An 11,116-nucleotide genomic window follows, 5' to 3' on the forward strand; every position below is an offset into this window, starting at 1 on the left:
AGCATTAGTGGCCAAAAGTATATTACATCCATCGTGGTTTCAGACGAACAGAGAGAATGAACGAGAAACGGATCAGGGAGTTATCTCAGGATCAGTGGTGCATATTCATGGCCATACATTATATTGTCATAAATATACTAGTCGCATAGATCAAATGAGTTAATTGATATACTTTCTAAAAAGAGAAAGAGACAAAAAACTGTGCATTGGCCGGGAATCGAACCCGGGCCTCCCGCGTGGCAGGCGAGAATTCTACCACTGAACCACCAATGCTTGTAGACATGCTCCTTCTCTGTTCTCATAGTAGACCGAAAGTACGACACGTATTCTCAGTTTTTGTTCTAGTTTTTTTTTTTTAAGATGCGCAGTCTGAAAACCTTGATTCTCGGCCAGCGTTTCTCAAAGTTTGGTCCGCGAGCGACCCCTGGTGGTCCCTGATTAGAAGCGGTAAAATAGCACAGTTTACAGTTAAAGGAGATCTGCAGAATCTTTATTTTTAAATACATTTCTGAGTGGATAGTATCTCCATCCTTGACTCTTGGATGCTGCATAAATGGGAATAAAAAATATATTTTTGAGAGTTAAAATCAACCGCAAAGTACAGTACATTACAACAGAAAATTAAAAACAGACAAATAAAGGTACCACAATAGAAAAATAAAAATAAAAGGAAATGAAACGAACAAAATTATACCAGAAAATATACTTTTGATTACTGATAATACATTCAATACAATGCACATCCAGACATTCTACAACTAGTATCAAAGTATTCTCTATTTATTACTTACTAGTTGTTATTCCTTGCTGTATGATTTTATTCTATATTTTAAGCATTCTATATTTATTTAATAATTCAATTAATAATTCAAATGGTTTTATATGTATCCATTTAAGAGATGTTTCTTCACTAACAATTTGAAATCTTTTTTCCTAATAATTTGCCCAAAGTGTTTGGGGAGTAAGTTCCATGCATACATGGCCCTGTACAATACTGTAGTTTATTTTTATTTTGGCAGTGAAAAGTTTCCTCTTGCCGCATGTCTCGTAGTGTAGTTATGATTGTCTGAACTATAATATAGTTTCCTGTGTAGAACTTGCAGGATTTTGGATGTGGATACATTTCTTACAAATATTAATAACGAGTAAAATAGTCTGTCTCTCACCATTAACCAGCTGAGATTTTTATGCATTTTAAATACATTTGTTCTGAAATCACAACCAAGGACAATGCGTGCTGCTCTGTTTTGCACTTTTTTTAGTTGATTAACCATGTCTGCTGTGGCATTTGACCAGACCACTGGGCAATAGTCAAGATTTGACAAAATTAAAGCTTCTATTACCCGTTTAGTTGATTTTGGAGACAGACATGCCTTGCATCTTCGAATAACAGAAATGCCACTTCCCATTTTATAAACAATTTTATTTATATGTGTTTTACAAGAAAGTTTGTCATGTATGACTACTCCCAGCAGCTTGGTCTCCTGCACTTGGTTGATACACACCTCTTTAATTTTCAGATTTAACTGAGGGTTTCTACTAATTTTGTGGTGTGAACCAATTACCATGCAGCTGGTTTTGGATACATTCAAAACAAGTTTGTTATTGTTTACCCAGTTCACAACTGCTTTTAACTCTTCTTTCAAAACTGCATTTAGTTCAACTGTAATGAGCGCAGAGGCATATATTATGGTTGAGTTGTGCTTGAAGACGTTTCACCTCTCATCCGAAAGGCTTCTTCAGTTCTGTCTGACTGGTAGGGAGTATCAGGTATTTATCCTCTCATGGATGAAAAGCTCATCTAAGGTGTCATTGAGTCATCCTGTTGGTATGGGTCACTGGGGGCTGGTTGTGAACAGCCTTGAGAGTCGTTAGGATGATCAATGGATTGGCCGTTAGGGTGATCAATGGAATGCTGATTCTCTCTGTCCTCCTGTGAGTCACTGAGGCCAAGTTTACATTAGACCGTATCTGTCTCGTTTTCTTCACGGATGCACTGTCCGTTTATATTAAAACGCCTGGAAACGCCAGGAAATGGGAATCCGCCAGGGTCCACGTATTCAATCCAGATCGTGTCTGGTCCGGTGCTGTGTAAACATTGAGAATACGCGGATACGCGGATACGCTGTGCTGAGCTCTAGCTGGCATCATCATTGGACAACGTCACTGTGACATCCACCTTCCTGATTCGCTGGCGTTGGTCATGTGATGCGACTGCTGAAAAACGGCGCGGACTTCCGCCTTGTATCACCTTTCATTACAGAGTATAAAAGTATGAAAATACTGCAAATACTGATGCAAATACTGCCCATTGTGTAGTTATGATTGTCTTTAGGCTTGCCATCCTTCCACTTGCAAGTGGTAAGTGACGCGCATGCCCGATATGCACTGAGATCACACACACAGCGGCTCAGTCCCAAATCATTGCTCGTGCGCTCCACTCGCGCGCTCTGTGAGCTGCGCAGGGCCGGAGTGCGCACCCTCCAGAGGGCACTCGCTGTTCAGGGCGGAGTGATTTGGAGCGCAGGATGCCTGCGGAGCCGAGCGTATCCGTGTATTGGCGTTGCTGTGTGCACGTGAATCGTGTATTGGCGTTGCTGTGTGCACACTAATCGTTTTAAAAACGTTAATCTGATGATCCGCTGATACGGTCTAATGTAAACCCCACCTAAGTGCGTTTACATGCACATAGAGAAAATCGAATTTCTGCCGTTGCTCGACTGAAATCGAAGTTCTAAATGCCATGGATACACCTTAGCTCGGCTGAAATTGAACCGAACTTGATTTCTCGTAATCGAGCTACACGACCTAGATTATGCAATTTTTGCCGAGCTACTTAGTGCATGTAAACCCTATCGAGCTACGTAGTCGAGCTACTTACTTCAGCACTGCCCCTTCCGGAAGTGACGAGTGACGAGACCACAAGCGGTAAACACAACAGCCTCGGTCGGCATGACAACAGTAGCAGCGAGCAGCAGAAGAGGTCAGGAGGAACAAACAAAGAAGAGAAAATGGCGAGCAGAAACGTGCACTTCTGGAGCAATGAGGAGACAGAGTACATGCTCATTCAGCTTAAGGAGTTGAATATATTAAAATTCATGGACGGGAGAAAAACGCGCAATGGAGAACACGGAACTGATAACTTTGTTTACACTCTTGAATAGCTCTTATTCATGATGACAACTGGAAGTGTACCAACACGATGGGGCGTGTAGCGCCACCTGTGGCTCGGGTGCACAATGTACCTCACACAATAGCTTGATTTCCTTGTGTGCATGTAGGATTGGATTTCTCTGGCACCCCTGCTGGGACCCTTTGCTCGATTACCGACAGCAGCTTGATTTGGATGTGCATGTAAACATATTGACTGAAAACAGCTGGGTTTTGGTGTGCATTCAGTTGTCTGGGAAGTGTGCCAAGGACTGCATTGTAGGTGGCTGATAAATGATGTCTTAGACCCCCCACCTTTGTTCAGTGATGGCCGTTCCAGGTTGACAAAAATGGCTTCTTTAATTCCTCGCTCATACCAACGATCCTCTCTGGCTAAAATGTGTACGTTGCAATCCTGAAATGAGTGTCCTTTGTTGTTAAGATGAAGGTAGACAGCAGAGTCCTGGCCTGAGGAACTGGCTCTCCTGTGTTGAGCCATGCGCCTGTGAAGCGGTTGCTTTGTTTCACCAATATACGAGTCTGTGCATTCCTCACTGCACTGAATTGCATACACTACGTTGTCCTGTTTGTGTCTGGGTATTCTGTCCTTAGGGTGGACCAGTTTCTGCTTCAGGGTGTTACTGGGTCTGAAATGTACCGGAATGTTGTGTTTGTAGAAGATCCTCCTGAGTTTCTCAGATAGACCAGAAATGTAGGGAATGACAATGTTCTTGTGTTTGTTCCTGTTATCCTCCTTGTCCATTCTGTTCCTTTTTCTGCTCTTGAGGAAAGACCAGTTGGGATACCTGCAGTTCTGAAGTGCTTTCTTGATGTGATTCTGCTCCTTCTCTTTTCCCTCTAGCGTTGTAGGGATGTTCTGAGCCCTGTGTTGCAAGGTCCTAATGACCCCTAATGATTTGTGTTCCAGTGGGTGATGAGAGTCAAAGAGTAGGTACTGGTCTGTGTGTGTGGGTTTCCGGTAGACCTTGATGCTCAGGCTTCTGTCTTGTCTAATGTGTACACAATCCGAGAAGGCTAGATTATTCCCACTGATGTCCTCCCGAGTGAAGTTGATGTTAATATCCACTGCATTGATGTGCTTAGAGAAGGCTTCCACCTCATGGGTTTTGATTTTAACCCAGGTGTCATCCACATATCTGAACCAGTTGCTGGGAGCAACTCCTGAAAAAGTGGTCAAAGCTTTATGTTCTACTTCCTCCATGTAAAGATTGGCCACAATAGGGGATACCGGTGAGCCCATGGCACATCCATGTTTCTGTCTGTAGAAACTTTCATTAAACTGGAAATAAATGGTAGTCAGGCAGAGGTCAAGCAGGGTGCAAATTTGGTCCGTGGTGAGGTTTGTTCTATCCAATAAAGTGCTGTCTTGAAGGAGTTGTTTTCTAACAGATTCAGCAGCTTCTGTGGTGGGAATGCAGGTGAACAGAGACGTGACATCATAGGAAACCATGGTTTCATCTGAGTCTAATTTGAGGTCTGCAACTTTAGTAGCAAAATCTTGGGAGTTTTTGACATGATCTGGCGTATTCCCAACGAGAGGAGCCAGGATGATGGCTAGGTGTTTGGCAATGTTGTAAGTAACAGAGTTTATACTGCTGATGATAGGTCTGAGTGGAGCTCCTTCCTTGTGAATCTTGGGGAGTCCGTATATGAGAGGAATGGCTTCCCCAGGGTACAATCTGTAGTACAGAGATCGGTTGATGGCTTGGTCCTTTTCTAGTTGTTGCAGGCAGCTAACAACTTTCTTTTTGTAACAACTTGTGGGGTCCCACCTCAAGGCTTCATAGGTGGTAGTGTCACTGAGGAGACTGGTCATCCTGGAGTGGTAGTCCACTGTGTTTAGCAACACTGTGCATCTCCCTTTGTTAGCAGGAAGGATGGTGATGTTCCAGTCTCTTTGAAGCAAAGTAAGAGCCCTCCTTTCTTGGATGGTGAGGTTGGAGGGGGGTGCTTTCGCACTGGACAGAGCAGCTGATATCTTCAGCCTAAGTTGTTCTGCCTCTGTGTTGGTCAGATTGTTGTTTCTGATGGCTGACTCTGTGGCTGTGATGAGGTCTACCACTGGTATCCGCTCTGGTGAAACTGCAAAGTTAAGTCCCTTGGATAGAACATCTTTCTCTGGTTGAGTGAGTACCCTGTCGGATAAGTTCTTCACCCATTTCTCTTCTATGTCCGGTTGTGTAGCCTGGTCAGATTTCTTCCTCCAAGTCAGCACTTCTGTCTTGCTGGAGGAGGTGGTTTTAGACAGCAAAGTTTGAAATTTGCGCATCTGTCGTTCCTTGCCTTTGGTATGTTGTGAAATCTGTGCCTTCTCAGCGAACTCAGAGACTCGTTCCAAAACTTCACTGGGAAGAAGTACTGTCAACTCTTCAAACATCAGTTCAGTCTTGTTCTGGAGAGCATCGATGGTGAAATGTACTTGTCTCACTCTCTCGTTGAGGAGCTGCTTCTGGGCTTTCTGGAGGATTGTATCAGCTCTGGCGGCACGGTGGTGTAGTGTTTAGCGCTGTTGCCTCACAGCAAGAAGGTCCTGGGTTCGAGCCCCGGGGCCGGCGAGGGCCTTTCTGTGTGGAGTTTGCATGTTCTCCCCGTGTCCGCGTGGGTTTCCTCCGGGTGCTCTGGTTTCCCCCACAGTCCAAAGACATGCAGGTTAGGTTAACTGGTGACTCTAAGTTGACCGTAGGTGTGAATGTGAGTGTGAATGGTTGTCTGTGTCTATGTGTCAGCCCTGTGATGACCTGGCGACTTGTCCAGGGTGTACCCCGCCTTTCTCCCGTAGTCAGCTGGGATAGGCTCCAGCTTGCCTGCGACCCTGTAGAAGGATAAAGCGGTTAGAGATGATGAGATGAGATGTATCAGCTCTGTGTCCTTTGACCGTTGAAAACAGGCGTAGGCTAGTGGGGATAATGTTGGATTGTCAGCATCTCAGGTTGAAACGCAGGTGGTTCCTGTAGTCTGCCAGTTTTCTGGAAGTCCTCTCATACTCATACAAGTCCAGTTGCTCTCTTTTACCACCCACAGTTTACTATGACCTGGATGACTGAGAATCTTCACAGACATTATGGTTGAGTCATCAGCATACATTCCTATGTTTACGTTTTTCAGAACAAGTGGTAGATCATTAGTGAAAATGATGTACAATAACGGTCCCAAACAACTCCCCTGGGGTACTCCACATGGCACAGCCCTCTTATCAGAACCACAACAATTAAAGAAAACTGTTTGTGTCCTATCAGTTAAATAACTCCTTAAAAAGTATAAAGAGGACATCTCAAACCCATAACATTCTAGTTTTTCCAACAATAAGTTGTGGTCAATTAGGTCAAATGCTGCAGAGAAATCCAGCATAACGGTACCAACTAGTTTCTTTTTATCTATTTCCCTTAGCCAGTCATCTGTCATTTGAATTAGAGCTGATGTTGTGGAGTAACCCTTATGATATGCATGTTGAAAATTTATTAAATTATTCGAGGACAGATAGTTTGTAATTTGCTCAAATATTACACATTCAATTATTTTACTTAGTACAGGTGAAAGGCTAATTGGATGACTGTTTGCTTCTGAAAATTGCAGTTTCTTGTTTTTTGGTAGTTGAAATATCTAGGCTCGCTTCCATTGTAGTGGACACAGACAAAGCACATGTTTATGATGCGACAGATGGGAGGTACAATTTCCTCTGCAACCAATTTAAAAATCTTACCATCGAGGTTGTCAATGCCTGGTGGTTTATTTTTACAGGTTCTTATTATATTTTCTAAAGTATGTATATGTCTTTATACATACTTTTATCAAATTTAAAAGTACATTGTCCTTCATAATTTTATTTTTAATCAATAGATTAGATATTAATACTGTCAATAGGGGGCATATTATTCTTTAAATTATTAACTTTATTTATGAGATATTTATTAAGATGGTTAGCAATGTCTGATGGTCGAGTGAGGAAGTTGCCATCCACCTCTAAAAATGATGGTGTTTGAGGAGAATTTTTGCCCATTAGTTCATTCAGTGTTTTCCATACTTTTTTACTATCATTTTTAATATCCATAATCCTTTTTTCATAATATAATCTCTTTTTTATTCTATTTAATTTGGTAACACAGTTTCTTAATTTACGATATGTTATCCAGTCAGACTCATATCCTGTTAGTATTGCTGTTTTCTTTGCTTGATCTCTTTGTTTCATTTGCTCTTTGGTTTCATGATCTAACCAAGGTGTACGGTTGTTTCTGACTGTACATTTCCTGAGGGGGACATGTCTCTCAACTACCGGCAACAGAAAATCTTCAAATTTGTTTAGAGCTTTGTTTGGGTTACATTCTTTTAAAATTTCCTCCCAGTTTATGTTCTTCACCTTCTCTTTATAACATTCAGCTTTAAACATTTTATATGATCTTTTGAAAATTATTTTGGGTCCAGTTTTTGGAATTTTTGCCTTCCTTACAACTGCTACCAGGTTATGATCACTGCAACCAATAGGCACTGAGAAAGTTGTGAGACATTGTCCAAGAGCATTTGTGAAAACGTGATCAATACATGTTGAAATCTTTGTGCCATCATTTCTAAGACATATCCTTGTGGGTTTACTTATGACCTGGTGAAGAAAGAAGAAACCTTTATTTGTCACATGCACACGTCAAGCACAGTGAAATTCATCCTCTGCATTTAACCCATCTGAAGCAGTGAACACACCCAGAGCAGTGGGCAGCCACACTAGAGCACCCGGGGAGTAGTCAGGGGGTAGGTACCTTGCTCAAGGGCACTTCAGCCCAAGACCACCCCACGTTAACCTAACTGCATGTCTTTGGACTGTGGGGGAAACCGGAGCACCCGGAGGAAACCCACACAGACACGGGGAGAACATGCAAACTCCACACAGAAAGGCCCTCACCAGCCGCTGGGTTCAAACCCAGAACCTTCTTGCTGTGAGGCAACCGTGCTAACCACTACACCACCCTGCCGCCCGCAAGCAGTAAAAGTAGTTAACAGTTTGGGTTTTTTTGGACAGTTTTGAGAAAACCAATCTGAGTGACGTCACAGCGATAACTGGTTTTAAGGCCAAATCCTTTGACAGCTATAGACCAAAGTCATATAAATAAGAAATTATGGTGAAAGTAAGAAATACCGTTACCGACTTGCTCAACTAAGACTGATTTGACTTCATTGATTGTGGGTTGACTCTCATTAAAACAGGATAGGCGTTATAACTTATGCAACATACATGTACAGTACATGCATGCATTTTCACTGATAAAACGTAAAAAGCTAATTAAATAATCAGATGAACTGAGACAATCACATTCTGAAGCAAATTAAATAATTTTATACCGGTAACTTAAACACAATACCAGTTACATGTGTTAGTCAAGTCAAGTCAACTTTATTGTCAAATATGCTATACATGCTCGACATACAGCACAGATAAAATTTCAGTCCTCTCTGACCCATGGTGTAAACAGGGAATGCAGTAAATAAAAAAATAGAGTAATTGAAATAAACAATATAAACACTCTAGATAAGAAGTAGACATAGACTAAACACTCATGTCTGTGAAGATTCTCAGTCATCCAGGTCATAGTAAACTGTGGGTGGTAAAAGAGCAACTGGACTTGCTTGAAGATTCTTGAAGACGTTTCACCTCTCATCCGAAAGGCTTCTTCAGTTCTGTCTGACTGGTAGGGAGTATGCCATCATAGTAAACAGTAATAAATTAAACAAAGTAAATATTTGCCATGCCAACGCTTTGCATTTAAAGACGCCCGAGTAGTCTCAAGTACACTTTGGGCAGTTTTATCAGGAAATTGGCTGGATTGTTTTATTGAGCATCTTGGGGACTCTACCACAGTTCTTTTTGTAGGCAAAAACAGAATTCATCATATTTTTGTCAGAAAAGTGGTGCATTATGTATGGACTGACAAGTCCAATACCATGCTAGCTAAATGGAATATATCTGATATGCCATGAAAAAAAGGCAGCGATTATTATACTTTCCTGACTGACATACAAACATTTTCTGTAACGTTGAATTTTTTGTGGGAAAAATAATGTTAGGAAATCTACAATTTTGAAAATTTAGATTTCCAGGCATTTAGTGTCGAAGGATGCATGTCTGTTTTTTTCTGAGCATCAGCATCTTTTTTGCAATTGTTCTCAATGAGGAGAGAGCATGCACCTAGATAGAGAGAAAAAAATAAACGCCACACCATTTTTGGCTGGCCACTTTGAGCACTTCTAGTTGAAAATCTCTGAACTTTTCAAAAAGGCACTGGTGTTGTGACTGTCCTTTTCAAGCAACCAATCATAGAGGAGACGTTTCTTGTCATTGAAGCAAAACCGAGGCACAGTGGGGCAGCATTTTTATTTTTTGATGAACTGCTGGAATGAAGCTCACCCCAGCACCCTGCTAGTGCTTTTTTTTTCTTTTCTTTTGCTAGAGACACACAACCAAAGAAAAAAATAATTAAAAACTTCAAGTGCCAAAAAATTTTGTGCAGGACTGTATGTTTTAAAAATATTGCACTATACTCTATACTCAAATGTTTTCGTATTGCGTCATACATTTAAAGTTTAATTTATTAAAGACTGAGGTTATAACTTAAGCTGCATCTTGGACACCCATTAAATCCCAACTTCTAAATCTCACATATGGAGAAAATGTTGATGTTTAAAATCTTTCAAACTGACTCTTTTTGTCACATTGTATTTACAATATTATGCCGCTTTTCCACTACAAACGCGGCTGAGCCGTGTCGTGCTGAGTCGAGCTGAGTCGAGCTGAGCGGGGCTGTTGGAGTTGCATTTCGACTACAACCGCGCTGAACCGTGCTGGCTGGAAGTGGGTGGACACATTGGGTGGAGTTAGTGAAAGTGGGTGGACGTCACGTGATGTCGTTAAGCAGCGCAAACAGTGACATCAGTGACAGTGGCGGAACAAGTCAGAGCCGGGGCGGGGCAAATGACCGGGCCCTTTATTAAAGCTTATCATAACATCATTTTAGGCTACAAAATGTCCGCAACTGCGGTGTTTACCAATTTCAACACTACCGGGTGCAACTATGTTATTTAGTACATCAAGTCCTTCAAACGAACATGTAACTCAGAAACAAAAAACATTAGGATACTGTACATGGCTCATAATAAAACATCAATAGCCTATACTGCGCACATTATTTGAAGGGCATACGAATGAGCGCTCAGAGGTTGCAACGGTGACAGGAAGAGTCAGAAATAAAAGGAGGGCGGTGCAAACCTCACTGAATGCACTGTGTTTACCAATTTCAACACTACGGGGTGCAACTATGTTATTTTGTACATTAAGTCCTTCAAACGAACATGTAACTCAGAAACAAAAAAACATTAGGCGACATACTGTACATGGCTCATAATAAAACATCAATAGCCTACTGCGCGCATTATTTGAAGGGCATACGACGAGCCTTGCGCTCCGCGAACTCGTGCACGATGCTCTGTATGTCACTGATTCAGTGATCTTTTAAGCGGTAGTCTCACGACCCGAATAGTAAACAATAAACATGGAGGACATGGAGTCGTTAGTGTTGCTGGTCTTGGTGCTGTGGCTTGTTGTCACCGACAACGCCAACAGATACTGGCAAGAGTGTATAGATGAGGCGAGGCGCATAAGGCTTCAGAAATTCTCGCAATTCGTAATTCTTCTTCTTCCGGGTTTACGGTGTTTACAGATCCCAGCGTGCTCGCGGGGCGTGTGTGGGCATGTGAGGACACTCCTCCTCACCAATCAGTGCACAGGGGAGTGTCTGCTCACGCCCCCAACCTCACTCGGCACGGTTTGGCTCGCTTCAGCCCCACTCCAAAATGGTGCGAGATTTAGGGGCTAAGCAGGGCTGAAACGAGCTGAGTCGTGCTGGTTTTTGGTAGTCGAAACGCGAGCCGTGTCGGGCTGAAGTGAGCTGAAGCGAGCTGAAGT

At 42.2% G+C, this 11,116-nt stretch overlaps 1 non-coding gene across 1 annotated transcript; it reads right to left on the bottom strand.

The window, feature by feature from the left end:
* Window positions 1-202: 202 nt before the first annotated feature.
* On the bottom strand, window positions 203-273 carry trnag-gcc (transfer RNA glycine (anticodon GCC)). Its single transcript has one exon. It is a non-coding gene; the product is annotated as a tRNA-Gly (tRNA).
* Window positions 274-11,116: the final 10,843 nt, after the last annotated feature.

This window comes from Neoarius graeffei, chromosome 17 (assembly GCF_027579695.1).
Source record: "Neoarius graeffei isolate fNeoGra1 chromosome 17, fNeoGra1.pri, whole genome shotgun sequence".
NCBI classification, from domain to species: Eukaryota; Metazoa; Chordata; class Actinopteri; order Siluriformes; family Ariidae; genus Neoarius; species Neoarius graeffei.